Consider the following 25550-nt stretch of genomic DNA (forward strand, 5'->3'; position numbering starts at 1 on the left):
ACACACGTATAATTAACTTTTATTTGTTATTTATTTGAAAACCAAATTTATCTGGACTCCTGGTATTTCATTTGCTAAATCTGGCAGCCCTAATTCACATACTGAGATTTAGGCAGCAAAAGGAAACAGGCTGAAACTGAATTCAAGGACTTAAATTTTTTTGTGGTTACTCAGTAAATATTTGGTGAATAAATTAACATATTTAAAATGTGCAGGAGACACCCTGAATTTCAGAGGAAAGATCAATAGCATTTAAAGTTCTCAAGACTCGGGCTGGAGAAGTCGTTTCCGTACAGGAAAGGTTACTCTTGAAAGGTTACTCAAATAGGCTTTACTTCAGGGATTTCTAAAATTGGGACCATGCTCCCCTCCATGGGGGAGGGGTGAAGAGTCACCTTGGCAAAAAGCAACGGATGATAAGCATTATAATAGAAAATATATAACCGAAGTAGGCCTGAAGGATGTGAGGGGTGAAATTCAAAGGCCTCATGCTGAGTGGAGAAAATAAAGGCGATTCTGCTAAATAATTCCAGCTCAGTGAAGCAGATGAGACTCCACTGACAATCCCTTACCAAAAGCCACTGATGTTTTAGACACATTTAGCCTCCACCTTCTTTCTGAGACTTAACGGGGCTGAGCTGGCCAAACAGACCCAGAGGTGACCAGAGACGCGGGGGTCAGGGCACCTGGTCTCAGGCTGCAAAATAACACCCAAAAGTCAATGCACGTTCCTAGCTCATCGAGGCTGGATGACATGGAAAAAACAGCTAGGTAAGGAGTAGGACTTACCAGTCATCACACAGTCCCTGGAGCATCTTTTTTAAACAAACAAACAAACAAACAAACAAAACAAAACAAAGTGCAGAATTGAAGAGCCCACATTATTCTGTTTTAGAGTTTAAGGGCTGCAGAGTCCGGTTGTCCTAAATGCTGGTGAAGGATGTGGGCACCACCCTCAGGGTCTGTGGCCCACTCATTGTATTCCGCCTGTAACTCCAGGGAGTGTTCAGATACTGAAGCTTGTTTTCCTCTGTCCTGCCCTCGCTAGACCCTAAGGGGCATTACTGGCTTTTCCAAAAGTGACTGGTGTTCTTTCTTGCCACCCACGTAGAGAGCTGACCAAGGAAAACCATTTAGCTGTTTCCATTTCAACTCTTAACATGAGAGGGTTTTGTCCTTATGGGTTCCAGCAAGACAACTACTGAACAAAATGCCACAAGATAATGAATTCACAGTCTTAGCAGAATCCTTTATCATTAAAAATTAAAAATATCAGGGACCAAAACCAACCCTTAGGTACTGCTTTCTGGAGAGATGGGTAGTATTGAACATTCCATAGTTTTAAAGTGTTCGCTTGAAAGGTTTGGAGAAAGTGAGATATTTCATCGCCCTCCGTGCTTTGTTGCTACCCCACTTAACAAACCCTAGTGTCAATAAATCACAGAAAATCTCTAGTCCTCTACCTCTGAAAGGTATTGTACTGAGAACAGAAATCCACAGAACAGTAATTATAGAGCAGTAGATGAAGTGGACTTTACAGGGGGACTCTTTGGGTATCAGGATTAATAAGAAGAATAATGATAATTACAGCTAGCATTTATTGAGTGATGTTTATTGCAATCTATCAATGAGTACTTCCAACTATTCCTTAATGAAGTTACCTATTATTATTCCCATTTGCCTAAGAGAAAACAGGCTTACAGGGAGGAAATGCTTCACCCGTTTGCAGCTAGCCGAGTCACCAAGACTGGCATCTTGACCTTTGACTCCAGACTGCGTGGTGACCACCATTCCCATAGGTCCCAAAGATGAAAGAAATGCCAGAGGAACACTCCAAAATGTTTATTGTTTGGTCTACCCTGATGCTTACTTAGGAAATATTTTCCAAGATGTTTAAAAAGTCAATAACCAGTTCATGAAAAAAACAAAGAAAAAAGAAACCTTATTTTGACTTAAGCCCATTATATATGCAAGGATAGACAGGAATAAAAGCTAACTTTGTGGATATCCAGGCTGCTTTCGGCTTAAGCACAAAACAAGGCAACGCAAAACAAAAGCTGTCAGAGCCAGCAGTGAGTTGTGGGTAAGCTGCAGGGGATGGGGCACAGAGGCAAGGCAGAGGTTAAAAGGCTCTGACAGGCAGAAAGCTGGTGTCAGCACGAAGGTAGAGGGCTGCGAATCGATACTGAGTGAGAGGTTCCCACTGTGGAGCCCGTGTCAGGGTCCTCTCGGCCCACTCGGTGCCGGGTACCTTTGCCAAGCTCACCTGCTCACCCTCTCATTTGCCCTGGGCTCTGCCAGCAAAGCAGGGTCCCTTAGACGTGGGGACGCTGATGAGAGAGCGGAGCAGTAACGCCACCTTCAGCAACACGAGGTCCTCGATGATCAAATGCTTCCACGTGAACCTCCATACTCCCCAAATTGGCATGAATTCCAACGCAAAATCCTCTTGTTTATTAAAAATTGAAGGCAAATTCCTAGTCTCCTAAGAAGCTATAATTCTAATGACTTCACACCACTTTTACAAAGAGAATTCCCTGACAACCATACCTCGAGGGTTTCCTTGAGTTTTCTCTTTTCTGCCACCATTGCCAAAGCAAGAGCTGTTTTGAACTAGCTGGGGGCTCCTTTTTTTTTTTTCATCGCTTCTCACCATTTCACATCCCTGGGCTTAACGGAGACTTCCTTAAATTTAGATCTAACTTAGATCGCTAGTGTCTATAACCTATATAACTCTTACACTGGGTTGAGCCATATGAAATTGACAATATTTGACTGTTTTTTACCTACAGAAATGGTAATAAGATTTAAGATTCAGGTTTCCCCTTTCTTTCACTTGCTAATTTCGACACCGCCAGACTGCAGTTACATAAGTCAATGAGAAAGTCTCTGTCACCTTCCAGATCAATCCCTAAAATTCCCTAACATCCTCCCACAAAATCTTCAAGGACAAACTGCCTCACCCACACTCCCTCTGTTCACATTTTAGGGAATTTATTTATTTTCAGTCATTCGAGGCAACCTTAACATTTGAGGTCACTGTGCCTGCAGCAGGAACCTGTATACTGTGCATGGACACGAAGGTCAAGGTGAGCCGTGAGCTACTCAGGGATGCCATTTCAATCTAAAGTAGAGACACAAGCTTCTCCATGAAGCCAGATGCTGCATCCCAGCTCAGCATCTGCTAAGGAAGGAAAAGCCCCAATGGGTCCTGTTCTCGGAGAGTGTGCTCGTGAGCCTGTGCTGCTTTTCCTCTCAGCAATGCAGGCGGCAGTAGGATTTAAATGCAGGGCTGTGGCCGGAAATCAGCAGTGCAGGACCTCATGGGGGGACAGCCGGAGAGCCTGTCCCAGAAAGCTGCACTTCATCCATGGACCCATTCACTTGCATCATCCTCTGGCACTGCCAGGGACATCCCAGCCCAGCTTTCTCTTACCCACACGCCTCCTCCCAGCCAGAGTTTTGCTGCAGTAGCTTTTGGAGAGAAGCCAGTCTACGCATCCGTAGGATTAGACAGAGCAGCCCGAGTTAGCAGCACCAACGGCACTGTCTCGGGCCTGTGTTCAGAGATAAGAGGAACACAGCTAGACAGGGAGAAGCCAGGTAAATATCCTAAAAGACCGTGGTTATTCGGATGAACATTTTAGGAGTATATGAACAGAAGAGATTTGAAAACATTAATAAGAGGTGGACCTTGAATCTGCTCAGCAATGGAAAACACAGGTTTAGCTTTGATCCAGTTCAGACCCAATACCATAAGAATGTCACTGACCTCTCCTAGGTGGACTCTGTAATTTATTGACAAGGACAGAAAACTTCTAGATATGAAACAGCCTTAATGTAGGACTAGAAATATTCCAAACTGGATTTTTAAAAATGTATATTTTAGGACACATTTGTCTGAGAAACACGTCTTAAAATCTTAGAAGATATAGTATCCTTGGAATGAGTTGTGCCAATGACTTAAAAGCTTAGGCTTTCTATTTCTTTTTGAGTCAATCTTGATAGGTTGTATATTTCTAGGACTTTATCCATTTTTTCTAGGTTGTCCAATTTGTCATTGTATAATAGTAGTGCATAATAGTCCTTTATGAGCTTTTTTTAATTTCTGTGGCATCAGTTCCAAGGTGTCCTCTTTCATTTCTGATTATATTTATTTGAGTCTTCTCTCTTTTTCTTCAGTAGTCTAGCTAAAGGTTTGATGATTTTATTGATTATTTTGTGAAAAATCAACTCAATATTGTCAATTTTCTATTTTCTATTTTATAGTTCTTTTATTTCCTATCTAATTTTTATAATTCGCTTTCTTCTACTAACTTTGGGCTTAGTTGGTTCCTTTTCTAGTATCTTGAGGTGTAAATTTAGATTGTTTATTTGAGATCTTTCTTCTTCTTAAATTTAGACATTTATCACCATAAACTTCCCCCTTAGTACTGTTTTTACTGCATCACGTAAGTTTGGTACATTGTGTTTCATCTTTATTTGTCTCAAGATATTTTCTCATTTCCCTTTAGACTTCTTCTTTGCAGTGGTTGTTGAAGAGTGCCTTGCTTAATTTCCATATATTTGTGAGTTTTCTCATTTTCCTTTTATTACTGATTTCTAGTTTGATTCTATTGTGGTTGAAAAAGATACTTGAAATGATTTCAATCTTAAATTTGATAAGACTTGCTTTGTGACCTAACATATAATCCAACCTGGAGAATGTTCTGTGTGCATCTGAGAAGAATGTGTCTCATGCTGCTGTTGGGTGGAATATTCTGTGTATGTCTTGTTGGTCCATTGGTCTAAAGCATTGTTCAAGCCTGTCGTTTCCTTATTGATTTTATGTCTGGATGATCTATCCAATATTTAAAGTAGTGTATTGAAGTCTCTTAATATTACTGTCTATTGCTCCTTTCAGATCTGTCAAGGTTTGGTTTATATATTTAGACAGTCTGATGTTGGGTGTAGATATATTTATAATCGTTATGTTTTCCTTTTAAGTTGATTGTTTTATCATTATTTGACTCTTGTGACAGTTTTTGACCCCGTGATCTTCCTGGAACGTAATTCTTATCTCCAGGATTCCATCACCAGTCTTTTTCTCTAATTCCCCAGTTATCTCACCTGCTTCATGACTTCAAATGCCATCTACATACCAGTGACTCCTAAAGCTGAATCTCTAGCTCTAATCACTTGTATCAAATTTATTGTTCTACCACCTTTTGGCATAAAATTTAACCCATTATATTTCACCACTTCTATCTCCAGGAACAAAAATATTTTGCTTCCTATCTTGATTAACGATACTACCATCTACCCAGCTCTTCTGCTTATATGACTCTTGATATGCACGTAGTCAGCCATCAGCCCTGTCCATTCAACATCCGAAACGTCACTGAGCTCTTCCTCACTCTCATTTATGCTGCCTGGTTGATTCCCCATCTACCCTTGCCTAGACTGTAACAACTCAGTCTCCTGACCGACCTCCTGCCATTAGTACCCTGCCCCACCATTTGACACACTACCGCCAGAGGTTCTGTCCACAACCTGTCTGCTCATGCCATCTCTTCACCTAGGTGGCTCTGGAGAAGGTGAGAGGCCAAGGTGGCATCTGTGTGGGCAGCTTTGATGTCTCCTTCCCCCACGTCCGGTCAAGAAATGTGTTTGAAGGAATTATTTTGAGTAGGGAAAAAAAATCCCTTTTTTTCCTTTATGAGTCTTTAAAACACAGAGAGCCTCTTTAGTAGATTTGGTTTCAGCCATTGACGTTGGAATCCTCTCTCCCCAGGTCCTACTCTCAGGGTCCTATGTCACACAACCCACCCAGCCCTCCCCCTGTTAGGGACAGTCCATCAGCCCCTCGTGATACCGGTGCCCAGACTGTAGTCTAAACCTGCTACCCAAAATAGCAGGTACCAATACATGCTAGAGGAAAGAATATAATTGCTAAAAATTGTCACTAACATTGGAAATCACTATATAGTCACTAATATTGCAAATATTTTCTACTACTCTGGAATAAATTGAGTATTTTTATGAAAGTAATAAAAAATAAAGCCAATTAACGTCTTGGATACATGCAAACTTTCTAAAGAAGACTAAACCATCTAATACTTTGATAAGTAAAAAGAAGCTAATTACAAAAAGTAGAAAATATAATTCTAATTTTGTAAAACGAAAGAACATAGAGGGTATATTTATGAGTCATTGACTAAAACAATATAAACAAAATGTTGAGATAATTATCTCTGTGTGATAGGGTTATTATGGCAACTTTATTTTCTCTTTATTATTTTGCTGATTTCTCTAAATGTTCTACAAAACTGTGGTAATTGCATAATCTGTAAAAAGAAAACAATTAATGTAGAAGAATAATACATGATCCTGTGTTACTGATACAGTGGTGATTTATGAGTAGTGGGGTTGTGGATGATTTATACTTTCATTTTCATAATTTTGGTAGTGGTCTAATTTTAATTGTTTATGAAATAAGCTACTTATAATTCATGGAATAGATTTCACAATATAATTTAAATTTAAAAACAATAAATATTATTTTTATACAGAATGTGAGAAGTGTGTTATTCAGGGTTTCACTGAAAGGTAATTGCTGGGCTAATGGGACTACCTAAATTGCTAACCACCTCTTCTATTCCCTTAGAATTTTCTCTCCAGATCAGTCCCTGGGAAAAAGCCGAGGAACGATGAACAGGAAGCAGAATGGTGAATGCGGGGCTGGCTGGGGAATACTGAGAGTAGTGAGACCCCAGTGGGTGTCTAATATTTACCTTTTCTCACGCACTGTGCTCTTGCTGTGCTACAATGCCTGAGGGCTCACTTCTGGAAACTGGAAAGTGCGCAGCTGGCCATTCTACGACTGCTATTCCATTCACCTGCCAATGGCTCTTCTCTATCTACCCTTCAGGATGAAGCAGAAAAGTAGGAGTCTGCAGCCTCTGGATGTTCCCTAAGCTCGGATCCCTCCCTTATGGCAGCACTGCCAGATCGGAGGTGGGCGATGAGGCAGTATCTCAGTGCCATTCCTCGTGGAAAGGACAGGCAGTGCTTTCTGCCTTGTGACCAGTGACCCAAGAAACAAATCTCATCCTTCGGCCCATGGCGCCCTTTTCTCCTAATTGCTTTCAGGCTTGGCAGAGCATGTTCAGATCTTGCACATAAATCCTTTCTTGGTCCAGGACACAGGGAAAGTGATTCCCTTTGGTGCCTTATCCGGGCACATGGTCATCCTAGCCTAGCTTCCCCATATCACTAAGCACGTTTGTCAACTATCTGCCCCAAATCTGAATTGTTGAGTGATCAAGGAATGCAAATCAGTCTTGCTGTCCAGCCTTAAAACATAACTAGAAAGGTGAGTTGGAAAGTGCATCAATATATGTAGACAACATATATTCAAGGAATAACACGTCTTATGCACCATCATCAGAAAATTCACCCATCCTCATAGATTAATTTTCCTGTGCCTGAAGGTAAAGACATTATGAGCATGGGAACTTTCATCTTCAGCATTTTTGTTGACCAGAACACATTACCCTGTACCACAGAGCACAGAGAGGAAGTTAACCTTTTAATGGACATAAAAGCATCATGATGAACATCAATTCCTGGGCTAAGCTGGGGTGCGATGTGCCTCCTTCACGGACTGTTGAAGAGGAAACACTTTCACTTACCACCACCGCAGGTTCTGGGGTTTCTCGGTCGCGTGTGCGGTTAGGGTGAAGCAGTGGTGACCGTGTGCCCTGCTACGGGGATGCTTTACCGACTGGCCCTGACTGCACTGTGCTTTTGAATCAGTGCTGACCGGGGTGTCCAGCCGTCCTGATTGGACTGCTCCTGCGTTGTTTCCGTGGATAGAGGACTTCCAGCGCTGAGACCGGGACATCCCAGGGGAAGGGGGAGCTTCGTCACCCAGTGCAGCCCGGTGATGCGGTGGGGGGATGGGGGGGATGGCAAGTATCAGTGCTACTTGCTCCCGTCACGTAGAGCTGTGGTAGTAGATGGCTGTTAGTTACTTAGTCGGTGAATTTAAATGCTTTTCCTTTCATGGGCAGTGCTCTCTTCCTCCACTGCCATGTCTTGCCGTTGGTCTTCCCAACAGCTTAACCTACCATCTCCTCTCCTACTCGCTTTCCCTTCTGCCCTCCATCGCCTCTGCTCTGTCTCGCTTTTCCTTCTTCTCTTCCTGCCACTTCTCCACACCCTCCCTCTTGTTCTTTCCTCACGATGCTCATTTTGTGTGTGTGTGTTTGTGATTTTGTGTCGTATTCCCTTAGTTCTTTTTTTTTAAAATTTATTTATTTATTTATGGCTGCATTGGGTCTTCGTTGCTGCACGCGGGCTTTCTCTAGTTGTGGTGAGTGGGGGCTGCTCTTCGTTGCGGTGCATGGGTTTCCCACTGCAGTGGCTTCTCTTGTTGCGGAGCACGGGCTCTAGGTGTGTGGGCTTCAGTAGTTGTGGAACGTGGGCTCTAGAGCGCAGGCTCAGTAGTTGTGGCACACGGGCTTAGTTGCTCCGGGGCATGATCCCGGACCAGGGCTCGAACCCATGTCCCCAGCATTGGCAGGCGGATTCTTAACCACTGCGCCACCAGGGAAGCCCATGATGCTCATTTTTATCCATGGGACTTCTGCTGTCTCAGCCTTCCCCGAAGCGAATCAATTTTATATTCCTTTCCTGCCAGAGACATTCCTTTTTTCTTAACTTAGTGAAACTGACACCGATGTCACATCATGTGCTCTTTGCCTTGCTGCTATTTTTAACCTTAGTCACTGCTTGAAGGCTCTCAGTTATGCTTCCAAGGGTGTTGCTGTTCTAGTGGTTGAGATTCTCAGGTCTGACCCCCAGCGAGGGTGTTCTCCAAAGTGTGGCCGATGACGTAACATTAATGTTTCAGGAGTCCTTGTGGGTGTTACAGAGAAAAGTGGATTCATCATTGAGTAGGTTTGGGAAGCATGAGATTGAGAGCATGGAAATGGGTGTGTTCTGGGAAGTTTCTCGCCCCCGGGGTGTCCACTGTGGATCTCCAACCCGCATCATGGCTCTTCCTGACGCGAAGCGGCGAAGGGCAGCATTGGACATCTCCAGGGCACGCCTACTGTGCAGTCACTGAACACAAAGGGTATCACGGAATTTTTCCTGGCAGAAGGCAATACAGTGCCCTGAGGAAGCAGCACCTTGTGCTAAATTACGGAAAGTCTTTGAATCAGGTAGAGGTGGAACTAAAGCAGCATTTCCAAACTTCCTTTATTCAAGGAACATCTTATGCAGAGGTGATCTGAGGACAGCAATTTGGGAATGTGGCTGTAATATATTTCAAAGCCTATGTAAACATTTCCTTCATTATCTGGTCACTGCTAGCATCTCCTCCTTCAGTGTTTATGTATTTTATAGACAAATAAGAGGCTGAGCAAAATGTGCCACGTGCCATGTCAGTCGCCGCAGGCGCAAGGAGACGTATATCTAAACTCTCCCCTGTCCATTATCTGCTACCAAATTTTCCACGACTTACAATGTAAATTTAGATGACCAAGCAGCATTAAAAACAGGCAATATGGGCAGACCATGTGACCTACACTCCCCCCTCTCAGAGGGTCACAACGCACACAATCTGTGTCACAGGTTCTGGGGTGTTCTGCAAAGCCTCCCATTTCACTGGATCTGACCCTGTGCTTCCCAAACTTGTTTTACTACGAATTACTGCTCTGTTTACTGTCTGGTACTTCATTATAATCTGTGGCATTAATGTCATTTTGGAAGCATTGGTTTAATATATTTTGCCTTCTTTCAAATTTACTTCCTCTAAGCCCATTGTCTGCAAAGTACCACCCTTTCTACTGCCTGGCGGCACTTCAGGACACTTTTTTTTTTGTACATAAGAAGACACATTTGCTCCTTACTGGAACAAAAAAATACTTTAAAAATTGATTAATTAATCTCTTTCCAGAATGATGTGAGAATAGTTCCGCCTGGTGTAGAGGTGTATTAGCTTTTATATCCAGATCTTTTCAAGTCCTTTTGTTTTATGGTGAGCTGCTTGGGAAACACTGGAGCAAATTGCTGAACAAAGTTTGTTTGTGAATGTGATAGGCATTTATAATTATTGCAAGGAAAAACGTATCTCTTCAGAAATAATACTGTCTGAGAACACACAGGTGGAAAACGTCTTGACTACACAGTGGAACAGATGGGTCGTCAATATTTCATAAAGTACATTTCATATTCGAGACTTCAAATGCTTTATAAGTATTAGTACTGTCTGCACAGTATCTCTCTTAGATAAGGCAAGTACGACTTAATAAGCCATTTCACAGTTCGGAAAACTGAGTCACCTAAAAGCGTATTCTTTGACTCTTATTTGTTGAGAAAAATTAGTTGCAGGGATGAGCTTTGAACAGAAAGTGAGGTGCGGTCCATAAGGGAGAGTTGAAGAAGGTTCCAAAGAAGGAGAACGAACACGCTCGGGAGAGAGTGAGGCCCCTCAAGGAGGCCTCAGGTCCCAGTCACCTGGGAGCTTGTGGAGATGCAGCGCCTTTGATCGAACCACCCGGGATTGACGCACAGGTCTGTGCGTCACCTAGCAACCTGCTGATGAAACAAGCTACTCATGCAACTCCCCAGCACCCTGAGGTTTGAACACCCTGCAAGGGAGAAGGGGGCCGATGATCTTGGTGCTTCTGTTAAGTGTTGAACTGGGACGATGACTTGACGTGGCATCACAACAGAAGAGCAGCAGGGGGACTTGCCTGCGTTATCTGAGGTGATGACAGGCCAGGTTTTGGTGGGACCATTTCTTTCCTTCCATTTATAGAGATGAAGGAGGTGAGAACTAAGGATAGAGACTCCTGGAGATGATATAAATGGCTTTAATGTAAATGCTGACATAAGGGGAAGACAATGAGCAAAAACACACAACGTGCCCCTGGATTGGGAGTCCGTAGAAAGTCGGCACCAGGGACACCTTCCTGAAAGTGAGGCCCGGTGAGGAATGCGGACCCTTCAACCCCAGACGTGTTCCCCACTAGCTTAGCTTTTTCCGGTGTAAATAGTCATCCACGTGTTGCCTGGATGAACAAGGTGTTAAAAATGAGAGTCTTTCTGAAGCAGCCAAGGTCCAAGTACACAACAGATGTGCTGCCTGATACTCCGTCATCTAAGGTGAAGTGTCAGGTCACTATCAGGGCTTGTGACCTTTGGCCCAACATGTATTTCAAAGTATAAACTCAAGGACTGTTTTTTAGTTCTTAGAGTGCCCTGCCTTAGATAAAGGAGAAGGGTTTTGCTCTGAGGCCTGGACCCAGATTTCTTGAAGCCTTTGCTGGGGCAGGGTCCTCAGTAGGGAAGAGTCTGGGGGGCACGCTATGCTGTGAGAACTGTTCTGAGGAAGCAGCGTGGACGGGGCAGCTGCCTTGGAACTGGGGTCTGCATTTTGCACGGATGGGTCAGTTCTTCCAGACTCCGGGCTTTCTGCAAGACTCTCTCTTCTTGCTACATGCTGTACAGACAAAGCCAGACGGCCTCCCCTGCGGGCCCTGAGTCAGGCCCGTGGGCTCCTGTGAGGTCAGTTCCCACCTAGATTCTTGATCGACTCCTTTCCTTCTTGTTTCTGGCACCTAAAAATATCTTTTTTTTTTTTTTTTAACATTGATATATATAGAAATACTATACACAGTTGTAGCTAAAGTTCAGACTCTGACTGTTATCATTCCTCTGCTTGAATCTTGTTCCTGACATTCACTTGTAATATTTTGGGCAACATAAAAATATCTCTATGCTTAAGTTTATTCATTGTGGGATTACAATGACAGATCATTGCAAAGACAGTACAGAGAGTTCCCTGACACCCCACATCCATTTTCCTTAAGTGTTAACACCTTACATTAGAATGGTACATTTACCACAACTGTTGAACCAATAGAGATGCATTGTTATTAACTAAAGACCATATTTTATCCAGATTTCCTTAGTTTTAACCTAATGTCCTTTCTCGGTCTCAGGATCCCACCCAGAGGACTGTGTAATGTTTAGTTTTATGTCTCCTGAAGCTCCACTGGGCTGTGACAGTTTCTGAGATGCTCCTTGTTTTTGATGACCTTGACAGTTTTGAGGAGTGCGGGCCAAGTATTCTGTAGACTGTCCCTCAGTTTGGGTTTTGTTGGATGTTTTTCTCATCATTAGATTGGGGTTTGGGGAAGGAAGACCACAGGGGTAAAGTCCATTTCATCACATCATATCAAGAGTACACACTATCAACATGACATCATTGTTGATGTTGACCTTGATCCCCTGACTGAGGTCGTGTGTAATGCAATGTGGTGGCCTAGATGGGATTCTTGGACAGAAGAAGAACATTAGATAAAACATAAGGTAATCTGAATAGAGTATGGGCTTTAGTTAATAATAGTGTATCAGTATTGGTTCATTAGTTGCAATAAATATACCATACATAAGTAAGATGTCAGCAATAGGGTGTGGGTATATTAGGTCTCTTCTGTATTATATTTGCCATTTTTCCTGTAACCCAAAACTATCTTAATTAAAATAAACATTATTTATTTATTTAAATAATTAAATAAAATCACGAAGGAAAAGAAAATCCCCTGTGCTTCATGTATTCAACGCTTTGCCCTGACAAGCACTGATCTGTTTTCAATCTCCATGGCTTTGGTTGTTATGAAATGTCACGTAGTTGGAAACACGCCGTATGTCGCCTCCTCAGACTTGTTTCTTTCACTTAGAATGATGTGAATTTAAGATTCCTCCACTTTGTCGCATGGGTTGACGGTGTATCCTTTCTTAGAGCTAGATGATGTTCCATTGTACAGATTCTGCTTGTTCACCTACTGAAGGGCATTATGTCTGCTTCGAATTTTTGATGATTATGATTATGGCTGCTATAAGTATTTGCACGGAGATTTTTGTGTGGACATACGCTCAGCAATCAGTTGGATAAATACCTAGGAGCATAATTGTTGGATCGTATGATGATACTATGTTTACCTTTGTAAGAAACTGCCCTCTGAAGTGACTGTACCCTACTGCGTTCCTACCATCAAGGAATATAAGTTCCTGTTGTTCCCCGTCCTCTCTAGCGATAGGTTTTTTTGGGGGGATTTTAGCTCTTCTAGTAGGAGGGTAGTGTATTTCACTGTTATTTTCATCACAGACTTTTTGTGAGAATTAAATGAATGGTTGACATATAGTTTTGTATTGTTATTGTATTTTATCCAAGATTTCTATGTGTTTTAGTGGACTGAGTCTTGTGCACCATGTACATGTTTCCTTCATGTAATTTTTTTTGCCATTTAGCACGAACTCAGGCAAGGCCGCTTGTCACGTCTCTCTACAAGTTATTGTTTCACTGACAGACATCCCCCAAATTAAACCTTGGGGATATTTTCTACTCCTATGGTACCCAGTTCTCCGAAAGCTCATCAGTACGTGTTTGCTGAGCGATCCGGTTGATGATCCGTTTTTTTTCGTTCTTTCATTTACCCCATCTTCTTTCCTCAACCCTCTGTTTTACACTGAGTAGTTCGAAGGATTTAGGATTCTGAAGATTATTCAGGTGAATTACACACACACAGATGAAGATTGCTGGCACCGTCAAATCTGCCTGCAGGCATGCTGATACCGTGCATGTTGCCCTTGTCTTTTGCTAGTTTGTGGTGAGTCACCGCCTGCCTCATCATTACAAAATGACGAGTTTGTTAAATATGCCATCCTGTCTCTGAAGTTTTGATTTATTGTAGCTGGTGCAATGCATCACAATACCTGTTCATCCCTTATCGAAACTGACATCGACACACTATCATAGTCTTTTCTGTTTTTATTTAAAAATGCAACAATTATTAAAAAATGCTTTCTGTCGAGCAACGTTTCAATTAACCACTCCAGAGCTCTGCTGAGAGTGGTAGAATTTAGATTTTTGTCTACTTACATTAAAGAAATGGGAAAATTGTGACAATGTGAAGTCTTCAAGGCAAAACAGCACAGTGTCCAAATTTATTCAGCAAACAAGTATGAACGTTCCTTATCCAAAATACGAGACGTGGAAGCAATAGCTAAATAACATTAGCGGCTGCTGTTAGCCCTGGCAAAGCAGTGGTGTGGGAAATTCTTGTCGACTTCTCACGGGGGAAAATCAGATGAAAGCAATGCTCTGATTCACTGTAGCCAAATAAACTTGGAACATTTTGTGCACTCCTATAGTTAATGAGAAAGCTAGCATTTCCTGCTATGTCAAGACAAACCTGCAACAGGGAGTAAAGGCTAAATCTAGAGTCTGCTGGGACTTTGTATCTGCAGCAATTCAAACCTTCTCTTCATTAAAGTCATAGAGATGTGAGTTCTCAATGTTTCAAAGAACTTATAGAAAAAAGCAATAGAAAATCAGGTTGGTTGAACTATGGCCATTACATCATGGGTATTGGTAAAGCACTCCATCCCAGGTAAGGAGATGAGCTTCATTCTATTAAAAGACTGAAGCCAAGAGATAATCTAGTCAGAAATAGTATATAAAGGAATTATTAGAAAACAAAAGACAAACAACAAAACATCGATAGGACTACATCATCTGTTATCCACCTGAAACAGCACCAACTCACATAAACTTTCTAAAAGTGAATAGATCAAAAGCTGAAAATACAGAGGAGGCTTTTATTCCAAATAATGGTGTAAGCTGGGATGGAAGAGATTAACCTATTATGTCTGCAGTAAGATCAAAAATAATTTTTTATACATGCACTTTCTGAATTAACTCTGATACTGCTGAGATATTAAAGAAACCTTTGAAGAAAGCAACCAACATTTCTGTGTTTAGTTCAGGTGACCTACTTCGGACCCAAGTACGTGTATAACAAATGAAAAAGACAATACACGAAGGCAGCATTATAGTTGAGATTTTGTACACACAAAACCCCAGAAAATCAAATTTATGGTTCCCATGGCAACTGTAACTCTGCCACACTGCACGTTATAGTAATCACTGCAGTGAGCTCGATAGTCATAGTTGCAAGATATTTTGGGCTGTAACTCCTTATTTTCCAATGCTTGCAATAATTTTTAGAAAAAATTCTCTTTCAGGGCTCTAACTTTTAAAGTTTGTCTCTACTGAACAGTGCACAATATTGGAAAGTTGTTGAAAGACTCCTGTGGAAGAGAAGCCTGGAAGTTTTCTTTTTCAAATGTATATATATTATATATCTATTAGTTTATATATATACTATATATATTTGTGTATATATGCATATATATATATAGTGTTTGTGCCTTTTCCTTGCAAGGTACTGTGTGAGCACAAATTGGTAGTATAAACAGTGTTGTCACCCGGTAACACAGAGTTTATATATATGCTCATACAAGAAATACACAGAGGCAAGCCCCTACACCTAGAACATGAAATATAGTAGGCAAATCCATGTAACTTTGCTGGAATAACAAACAAAGATAATTGCATACAAAAATGTCAGAGGAGTGCAAAGAAAGATGATTTTTACCTACATCTTTATAAAGAAACTGGATGTCATGTTTGGGAAGGTGGTGCTTGATTATGACGGTAGATTGCAGGCTTCACCACCAACTAGACTCTGAACTTGGCTACTCTATGGACACTGCCAGTTGCTTATCCATTGCCCATCTTTTCCTCCCTAACAGAACACCAAATGTGTTTGGATCTCTAGCTTTCTCCAGCGGATCCCAGATGACACTGACTCACCCCCAGCACTGGGAGAGTATCCGTTTAGCTGAGTCAGCCAAGTTATCCCATTCTCTTGCCCTCAAGTGTTCTGGCCTTGGACACGTGACCCAGTTGTGGTCAGTGAGAAATGAGGTCAATCTCAGGGGGAGTTTCTGGGAAAGGTTCCTTGACCCTAAGTCTTGGGCCGGGAGGAGATAGTCTTCGCCCTTGCGCTGGCCATTGCCAAGTCCAGCTGGACTGCCCGAACCAGCCTGAATATCAAGGCAGAGGGTCCAGCCAACACCGAGAACGTCAGAGGAGAAAGGGAACGAGGGAGGGTGTTTAAACTCATCATGAGGGACACGCACAGTTCTGAAACCTGATTTTCCCTTTGGTGTGCCCATTACAAAGATACTAAACTCTTTATTTTTAAGTCAACTGAAGAAAGGGATGTCTATTATTGGCTGCTAAAATCATCCTTCTTGATACCATAAGTCATTAAATTCTCTGAGTTTTAATTTCCTCATTTATTAAACATCAATAATAATATTTCCGTGTCTTCCAGGAAATCTGTACAAAATACTATGAATTGAAAGGCATTATACAAATGGGAGGCCAATAAATTGACCTTTGTACATACATTATTTATATCCAGTGGTGTGCTAAAGGCAGCTTGTAGCAGCTCACACAAGCCAATTTTCAAATTTTTAGGAATTGTGAAAGCTAGTTGACATCACATAGGTTAAAATCAGCTATGATGGGCTATTTCTATTACAGGAAAATGCTACATATTAAGGATCTTCTTTGTTTTATGTTTCTTTACTGCGGAGAGCCAGTTGTTAAAAATGTACCAATATGCCATTATTTATATCTGTCTTGGAAACTAAAGGGTGACGACCTGGGATGTCTTGAGTATCCCAAAGAGAGTGAGAACTTCTAGTTTTAAACCATGCTTAGTTAAAGGGTAGTCAATTTCCTTTAGCATCTGTCCTCTGTTCAGAAGTCCCCTTTCTTTCTATTTTTCCAAGACCCTGACTCCTTGATATCATGCCAGCCATTCATGCCCTAGCCCAAAAGGAAATAAAGGGAAATATTAACAATAATGACTATAGGTAGTTCCCATCTTCATCTTCATTCATCCACCAAATATACACTGAGGTCCTCCTACAGAGGGCCCTGTAACAATGGGCTGAACACCTGGTGTAAGATAGAAAGTGTTCAACACCTGTACTCAAGGAACTCACATTCCTACAGCAGAAGACACATAATGCAGAAGTTGCTTTAAGAACACAGATATTTCAGAAACCCAGCCAGAAATGGCCAGGAAGGCTTCCTGGAGGAAGGAGGGTTTAGTAGGTTAAGAATAAAGCAAAAGGGGAGAGAAAGCAAGCCATCTTCCATTCAAGAAATTCTAATTTATCAGCTGTCTGGTGACCTGGACACATATAACAGATGGTTGAGAGAAGAGAAAACCAACAGCAGGACAGGGGTGGCAAATAGAACCAAATTTCACATACAGTATAATAAGCAGTGAAAATTATCTATGGGATTTATTACCTAGGGTGTCACCACTGATCTCAGAGCAGTTTGAGGGAAATCATGGGCATAAGAGTCTCATAGTCATGATAGATGGTCATGAATTAGACAGGGAGTTGCAGTCTGTGCATATCTATATGTATATACATATATACGTGTGTGTGTGTGTGTGTATATATATATATATATATATATATATATATATATATATATAATCACAAACCATGCATATGTGTGTGTGTATGTGAGAGAGAGTGAGATGGACCCGGGAGATAAAGAGATAGAAGTAAGAGAAAATAATTCATAGGATAAGAAGAGGAAGTTTGAGCAGGTGGCAGGGATGTGAAAGGCTCAATCTTAAACAGAGAGAAGGATATCTTTTTCTCCAGGATGCAAAAGGAAATGGTAAATTTTTGTGTTGACGTGGATATATTTGTAAATTAGGTGCGTAAGGTGTTGGGGAAACCAGAGATAAAATCACCTAGGAAAACATGTAAATCCAGAACGGTAGAGAACTAACATAAAACTGAATCAAATGCATAAAATGCATCATTTTCATCACAGGCAAGGGGACAAGACTCTTTTTCTTCTTCTTTTCTCTGTTTTATAGGATTGGTTTTGTGTTTTGTTTTTATTTCATCCCTACCCCCCGACACACGCACCCGTTTACCCATATTCACTCTTTTGAAAACATACACACTCTATTTCTATCTTAGTGATTATCATTAAAATTCTTATCATCAAAATCTCATAGTTATTTCAAGTCTAATCAGTATCTCCAACCTGCTCTAGAACAGTAGATGTATTTTAGGACGTTTTAACTTTGGTCAAACCCTTTTCCCCTTACATTTATTGTTGACCAGTATTTTAGTTCTATCTTGTTTATCTTTATGTTTTTAATTAATTTTTATTGGAGTATAGTTGCTTTACAATGTTGTGTTAGTTTCTGCTGTACAGCAAAGTAAATCAGCTCTACGTATACATATATCCCCTCTCTTTTGGATTTCCTTCCCATTTAGGTCACCATAGAGGATATGTTTATTTTTTAAAATAAATTTCACTGAGGTATAATTTACACACAATTTAAGTGCACAGTTTGAGTCTTGACAATTATGCACAGCCGTGTAATCACCAGCCCATCAAGATACAGAGAATCCCCATAAGCCTCTACCTTTGAGCCCCTCCCCAGGCAAACTCCACCCCATCCCTGGCCCCAGGTGACCACCGATCTGCTTTCTGAAACTCCACGTTAGATTTCCTTCTTAGACTTTATATAAATGGAACTCATCCTTCATACAGTACATACACATTTTAGTTTGACTTCTTTTACACACCATAATCACTGTAATGTTTTTGAGGGTTATCCACATTTCTGCTTATAACAATAGCTTTTCCTTTTTATCGCTAAGCAGAATTCAGTAGTACAGATGCACAGTAATTCGCTTATCCAGTCACCTGTTGATGGATATTTGGGGCGTTTCCAGTTTGGGGCTATTATGAATCAAGCTGCTATGAACATTCATGTAAAAGTCTCTGCATGGACACATGTTCTCATTTCTTTTCAGTAAAAACTCAGAACCTGCTGGGTCATATTGCCAGTCTGTGGTTAACTTAAAAGAAATTGCCAAACTGATTGCAAGATGATTGTACCATTTCATACTCCTCCCACCAACACGTGAGCACTCCAGTTTCTCCATATCTATGCTCACACTTGGAATTTTAATTTTTAATTTTAGCCATTCTACTGAATTACAGTGGTACCACATTTGGGTTTCTATTTATGTTTTCTTAATGCTACTGAGCATGTATTAATGAGTCCATTTGGCATTCAAATATCTTTGAATGTTCAAACCTTTTGCCTATTTTTTTATGGAGTTGCTTGTCTTCTTATTATTGAGTTGTGAGAGCTCTTTATGTATCCCTGATACAAGTCCTTCCTGAGATGATATATATTGCAAATATTTTCTCTCAGTCTCTGGCTTGCCTTTTATTTTTTAAAATATAGTGTCTTTCAAAGAATAAATGTTTTAATTTTGATAGGGCTTATTTTATTGTTTTTCTTTTATCATTCATGACTTTTAAGTGTTGTCTATGAAATCTTTACATACCACAAAGTTACAAAGATTTGTTGTATTATTTCCACTACTGCAGTTTAACTTTTATGTGTAGGCATATGATCCTTTTTAGTTAATTTTGGCATATGGCGTGAGGTAAGGGTCAAGGCATACTTATTTATTGTCTGTACAGATGTCCAGTTGCTCCAGGACCATCTGTTGAACAGAGGACCTTTCTCCACTGACTCATAGCACATAGTGAGGACCAAATGAGCTAACACATGTGAAGTGCTTAGACAATTGCCTGGTACATAGTAATTGCACAATAAGCATTTACTACGGTCTTTGGTGTCTACATTCCGTCTTGCAAATTCAACCTTTTGTCCAGCGTTGCACACTCTTCTCCTGAAATACTTTCTTTACAAAGTCCTTTAGAGAAAGTCTTTTGATGATCTGTTTTCATTAGTCTAAAAATGTCTGTATTTCACCATTCTTGCAAGACTTACTGTGAATAGAATTTGAGGTTGACGGCTGCTTTCTCTCAGCACAATTGAAGATACTATTTCTCCATCATCTGAAGCATCTTCCAATATCTGACGAGAAGAGTAGCAAGCCTTTCCTTTGTGGTAATCTGTCTTCTCTCCCTTGTTCTTTTATTCTCTCTCTTTCTCTCTCTGTCTTCCTTGTGTGGATTTATTTTTATCTGGAGTCATTAGACTTTCTGGGTCTGAGGAATAGGGTTTTTTTTTCTTTTCCTGCTTTTATCTTTTAAGTGCTTCCTCTCCTTTATTCTTTCCATTTTCTTTATCTAGAATTCCATTTAGACATATATCAAACCTACGCATTTTATTTTCCATTTCTCGCTCATATTTCCTCTCTCTGTCTCTCTAACCTGCTTTATGGGGAAGTGCTTCACATCTAACTTTCAGTTTACTACTTCTTTTATCATCTATGTCTGATTTTAGGTGTACTTATCCATTGGGGATTTTATTCCAATGGAAATGTTCTGTTTCCAGAAGTTGTATTTGAATCTTTACCAAGTTGGCTTGGTTATTTGTGAGAATAAATTGTACCTTGCTCATATATCCTATTTTCTCTTTTACAGCTTCAAACATTTAATCCTACTTCTTTTATTTAGTATCACAGAGTTCCGAAGGCTGAATCTCTCAGTTAGTGAAGATCTGACTCCACGACTGTTTGTTATTTCTTTTCTCACTCATGGTAGTTTGTTTCCTTGTGTGTGCACAAGTGTGTGTGTGTGTGTGTGTGTGTGTGTGTGTGTGAGAGAGAGAGAGAGAGAGATTTGATTAAGAGTTCATCATATTCTGGCCACTATCTGTGAAGTGTCGTTTTGAGTTGAGCATGCAAATCTACTGAGGTTTTGCACCCTTCCAACCCAGGAACATGCTGTGATCAGAAGGCATGTCAGCTCAAAATTTAAAACCACATAAAGTAGTTGTGGCTATAAATGAATTCTCAGGTAGATTTTTCTCGCCAGAGCCAAACCCAGATGGATTAATGCCATTTGAATCTCCCCACATTGGCAAGAAGATTTCTTTCTAGTCTATTTTTTCACAGAAGGTGTAGCTTATCAAAGTTCCTGGCTCTTTGTGTGAAGTTTCCCTTCTAAATCCCCAATTTTCTGTGTGTCAAATTACCGTCTCCTCTGCCCTGCGTGGACCTTAAAGCCCAGTCACCTTGGATCACAGCGACCCTCACACATTTGAGGGTAGCAGAAGCTTCAGTGGTATTTTGTGGCTTTTTTGTAGCAAAAAAAATGTTCCCAATTTCCAAACTTGCTCTGCCCTTATTGTCTCCAATCCAGTAAGTTGAGTAAAGCCTCCAGCATACTGAGCCCAAGTACTAAAAATTATAACTGATTCACATCTAAGTGATAACAGCTAGTAGCTAGTCAACCTTTCCAGAAGCATTTGGATCTTAGACTAAGAGTGTCTTAGCCTGAACCAAAAAAAAAAGGTCTCTAATGAAGACTTTTCTATAGATACATTTGAGGGGAAGGAGATTTCTGGAACCCACACATTTTACCAGCTAATCCTTGTTGTGCAAGGAATGTTCCATCGGAGCCATCGCATTTCTCCTTCACATGTGCTGTGGTGGAGATCATGGCACCTCTCCTTCAAATGTTAGTTTCTTCACTAATCTGTTCAATCAGTAAATATTTATCAAGTGCCAGCTCTGGGCCAGGCACTGAGCTGGAATAATGATGAGAAAATTAGTGCTTGGTCCTTTCTCTAGTGAAGACTATGGCCTCGTGCTGAAACAAAGAGCCTGATAATCACCTAGATATGAAAAAATGCAAAAGGACCCCTGAGAGATGCTTTGAAGTAGACGCACCTGTGCTAGGAGAGCCGTGATGACAAATCCCAGGGTCAAAACCAGCTCCTTGGGAAGTGACGCCAGTGGCAACATGGGAATAGTGAGGCAGTCTGGTGAGCGCGTACAGAGGGGAGGGTGGCTAATGTGAAGGGAAAAGAAAGAGTGATGGAAACGATGCAGCCAGAGCAGCTGGGTCACAAGGGGAAGACGTTCCTCTATTTTCAGTCTCTTAATCAGGAGACGAGCATCGGGCTCTACACTAGAGAAAAGGGCGAAGGGAAAAAAACCATCATGGTTAATGTCACCAGGACTTTCTTTCCTGTGAGAATAATTTAGTTGTCTTAGTCATGTCTTAGCCATGGCTGTACCATGACACCCCGTCTTCCTCTCTTTTAAAATATTAAAAGACATTGTGAACCTGAAATTAAAGGAATCTGATCAGTGAGTCAAAATCCTTTCGTATTTTCTCACATGCAAATTCTGCAAAAGCAGCCAACTGAAACTTTGCAGGGAAAAGTTACTTGGATCCATTTCATTCCTCAAATAATGTGCAATCAAAGGGTCTGTCTCTCTCATTCAGCATCAGTCCTGGTCCAAATGGCAGCCGAAACAGTTAATCAACTCGTCCACTGGGAAAAAACTAACATTTAAGGATAAAGGAGCACCAATTTTACAATAATCGTGCATCTATCCACTCATTTAGTTAGTGAAAATTGTTCAGCAACTACTATGTGTCGGGCTCTATTCTCTATCCTAAAAAGGAAAGTTAATTAACTTCCAATAGTTTTATTTTTATTAGCAAATTTGTCAAGGTCTGCCAGAGCTGTCATCCCTCCAATAACAGCTTGTACCAAATTCCTTTCACCCCCTGTTTAGTGAAACAGCAAACTAATGGACACCAAGAATACAGAAGCCAAAGCAGAGATGACTGCTCATGTTGAATGGTGTTATTCTGAGACAGAGCAGGGACATTTCAGGCCAGCACAGGGGTAATTAGTGGCTGGTCATGGACACCCGGGTATTGTGTCAATCTGAGTTCTGTGCTTGTCTCACTTTTGGAAATGGCTCAGAAACAACCTGCATGCCTGTCAATGCTCTGTGAGCAAAATTTTGTACAGGGGAAGAGGAGAGAGTAAATATCACAAAAGTGGTCACTTCCTGGTCCACAAATTTCAATAAGTTTCCTCCAGATGGACTCCAGCCTCACCTTATTTTTGTACAAGAAGTTAGCTGAAATTAATATATGGGCTGACAGTTCAGCTTAAAGTCAAAAGGAAGAGATCCCAGGAACAAATACTGGCTAAAAAACACAGAAAGAAACGGTTATGTCTCTACAGTCCTACTGCATTTTTCTATTTTCTGTACCCAACCAAGGCAAAGAAAGTGCGTGCATTACAGGCGTGGTTCCACTGCAAAAGCAGATTTGGATTTACCCACTTATTTTTCAGCTGTAAGTTGCCTAAATTCCAACATCTGCAATCCTGGCTATTGACTGGGGCTGAATGGGCTCAGCTTTTATAAGGAGAAGTCATTTCTGTCCATGACAATCTTATGTTATCTTACAGTTAAATCTATCTATTTTTTTTTTTTTCCCTTGGCAATAAAGAGAAGTCATGAACGCATCATTTCTGATTGTCCTCAGGAAACGTGGATCTGACTGTTCCCTGGAAACATTTAAACAGAGAATGTTCTCATCTGCAGTGAATCGTTTCTGTGCAGTCATCCCTGGATGCAGGGGAAGGGCTTGGATGAACCCCTCGAATCCCATCCAGCAGCAACCTTCCTGGTAAGTCTAATGGAAGCATCTTTCCTCTGAGCTGCTTTGTGAGAAAAGCAATAAGCCGTGACTCCTATGGTAGTTCCAGAAATGGAATTGCTGCCCACAGAGCACTGTTTTCTGTCTCTCTAGGAGGGTAGCCTCTCGCCTTTGTAGGAATTTGCAGTAATGCAGCTAACTGCAAAGAGGCAAATGCTTACCAGGATTTTCCCTGCCACAAAGCCCTGGACCTTGGCAAGATTATTTTCCTCCCACAGTGATGAAATAGAGTATTAAATGCATATCTCAAAATGAAAAATGCAATAACAATCCCTTCTTAGCCGGTTGTTTATAGAAACTTTTCATTCTGGGTTCATTACTGATCTTTTCTTTTTCTTTTAATTGAAGGCAGATAAAATTAGAGATGCATGACCCCATGGCAGAGAATGTCTCTTTCTGTGAAAAATGGGAGATCTAAAACTAATATCAAACAGAAAACACTTTCAGATCACAGATAACATCTCTTACCAATTTGTATCTCCATAAGCTAAAAGAATGGCTGATATAATCACATATAAATGATATTGACCAGTGGGCAGAAATGTTATTAAAGAAAGACAAAGAAAACAGGTTGGGAGAGATGGAGACACTTTTCACTCTGTAGTTCGTATTTGATAAGAGTCTCTTAATATAACACTTGTGGCAGCAGAAAGGCAGAGCTGTTCAAGTGCCTTCCCCAGGGCAGGGCACTGCCGAAGTTGCCTGCAAGGTGGCTTTGACCATGGGCTAAGCAGCTGGTGTGAGTGTGTGCATGTGTGGATGAGAGAGACGAGGCAAGTCGCTTAGGATTCGTTTTAGAACTTTAAAAATATGGACCAGGCTTTGGGTTTTGTGTGTGTGTGTGGTATTTTTGTTTTTTGTTTTGTTTTGAGCCTTTAAAAGCCCAACAGAAAGTATTGCCAAGGGCCCTCTGCTCTTAATGCTGAGATAGGAGCAAGCTTACAAAGTAGCAAAAAACCAGAGCTGTGCTGGAGGGGAGGGGGCTGGACCACCTCCCGAGGTGTGGATGTAGTCATTTGAAGTGTCCGGTCCTTGAGACATGTAAAATCGTAGAGAAGCAGATTTTGGTAGGAGTTGTGGAGGAGTTAAAAAGCCAAAAGCTCAGTTTTGGAAGTTAATTTAGAGACGTCTATTAGCTACACCAGTGGCGTGGGCGTGGTTGGAAACAGGAGCTCTGGGGAGAGGGCGAGGCTGGGGATACCAATCTGGGAGTTGCTGGTGTGTAAAACGCACTTAAAGGTGTGACCCTGAATGAGATCATCTTAGGAAAGAGGGAGACTACTTAAAGGAGACGGGAGGTGGGGACATCTCTCTCTGAGACGAGGAGGAACTGGGGAAGGAGACCGAGAAGGAGCATCAACCAAGGGAGGGAAAGAACTAGGAGAGATCGGAGTCTAGACAAGAAAGAGTTTCAAGAAGCAAAGAGCGACCAGCTGTGCCATGTGCAGCTGAAGATGAGTGAAGGTGGCCCTTGGCTTTGGAAAGGTAGGGCTGGCTGGTGGTCTTGCTGAGAAGTGTTTTTTCACTGGCACTCTGGGGACAATGCCTGACAGAATTGGAGGCGGAAGACAATAAAAGAAGAAAGATGGAGACGGTTGAGTACACATGGCCATTTCAAGAGGCGACCCAAGCAGGCAACCGGATGGACACACTAAGTTGGCCACAGATGAACTATTCTTGTAGAAAATTGGCCCATTGGAAATTGGTGATTCAGCAGGTCCATTTGATTTGAAGACACAAATACTGTCCATGAGGAAACGGGTGGAGAAGTTCTCCAAAGAATTATTCAGTATTATTGCATCTGAAACACAGCCATGGTGAAACCAACCACAGACAGTAGGGTCGAGTAGAGGGTCTCAGACATCAGGATGTAATATTCAGATGCGGATAGACACTCAGCTGAAATGATACTAAAAGTGAGTGAAAGCAGAGAAGTTAAGCAAGATGGCCGGGGCAAAGTGAATTTGTCCTGAAAGAAATTTCTGTGGGGCTGAGTTCTAAAAATCAGGGCCAAATTTGTACTTCCAGTTCTGTCAATGTTAAGGAAACATGAATCAAAAAGTTAAAATTTTGGTGTGATACTCCCTCTCAAAGGATAAGCCTACGTGGGGCTAGAGAAAGCAGATGCCTA

At 41.3% G+C, this 25550-nt stretch overlaps 1 long non-coding RNA gene across 3 annotated transcripts in view; it reads left to right on the forward strand.

The window, feature by feature from the left end:
* The window catches only part of LOC309643649, a 245484-nt gene that overhangs the window by 165208 nt on the left and 54726 nt on the right, over window positions 1-25550 (forward strand). For all 3 annotated transcript variants that reach the window (XR_014253941.1, XR_014253942.1, XR_014253943.1), the window contains exon 3: window positions 23246-23389. This is a non-coding gene — a long non-coding RNA (uncharacterized lncRNA). The remainder of the gene's footprint in view (window positions 1-23245; window positions 23390-25550) is intronic.

The sequence above is a fragment of the Balaenoptera physalus genome, assembly GCF_965194825.1.
Source record: "Balaenoptera physalus genome assembly, chromosome: 15".
NCBI lineage: Eukaryota > Metazoa > Chordata > Mammalia > Artiodactyla > Balaenopteridae > Balaenoptera > Balaenoptera physalus.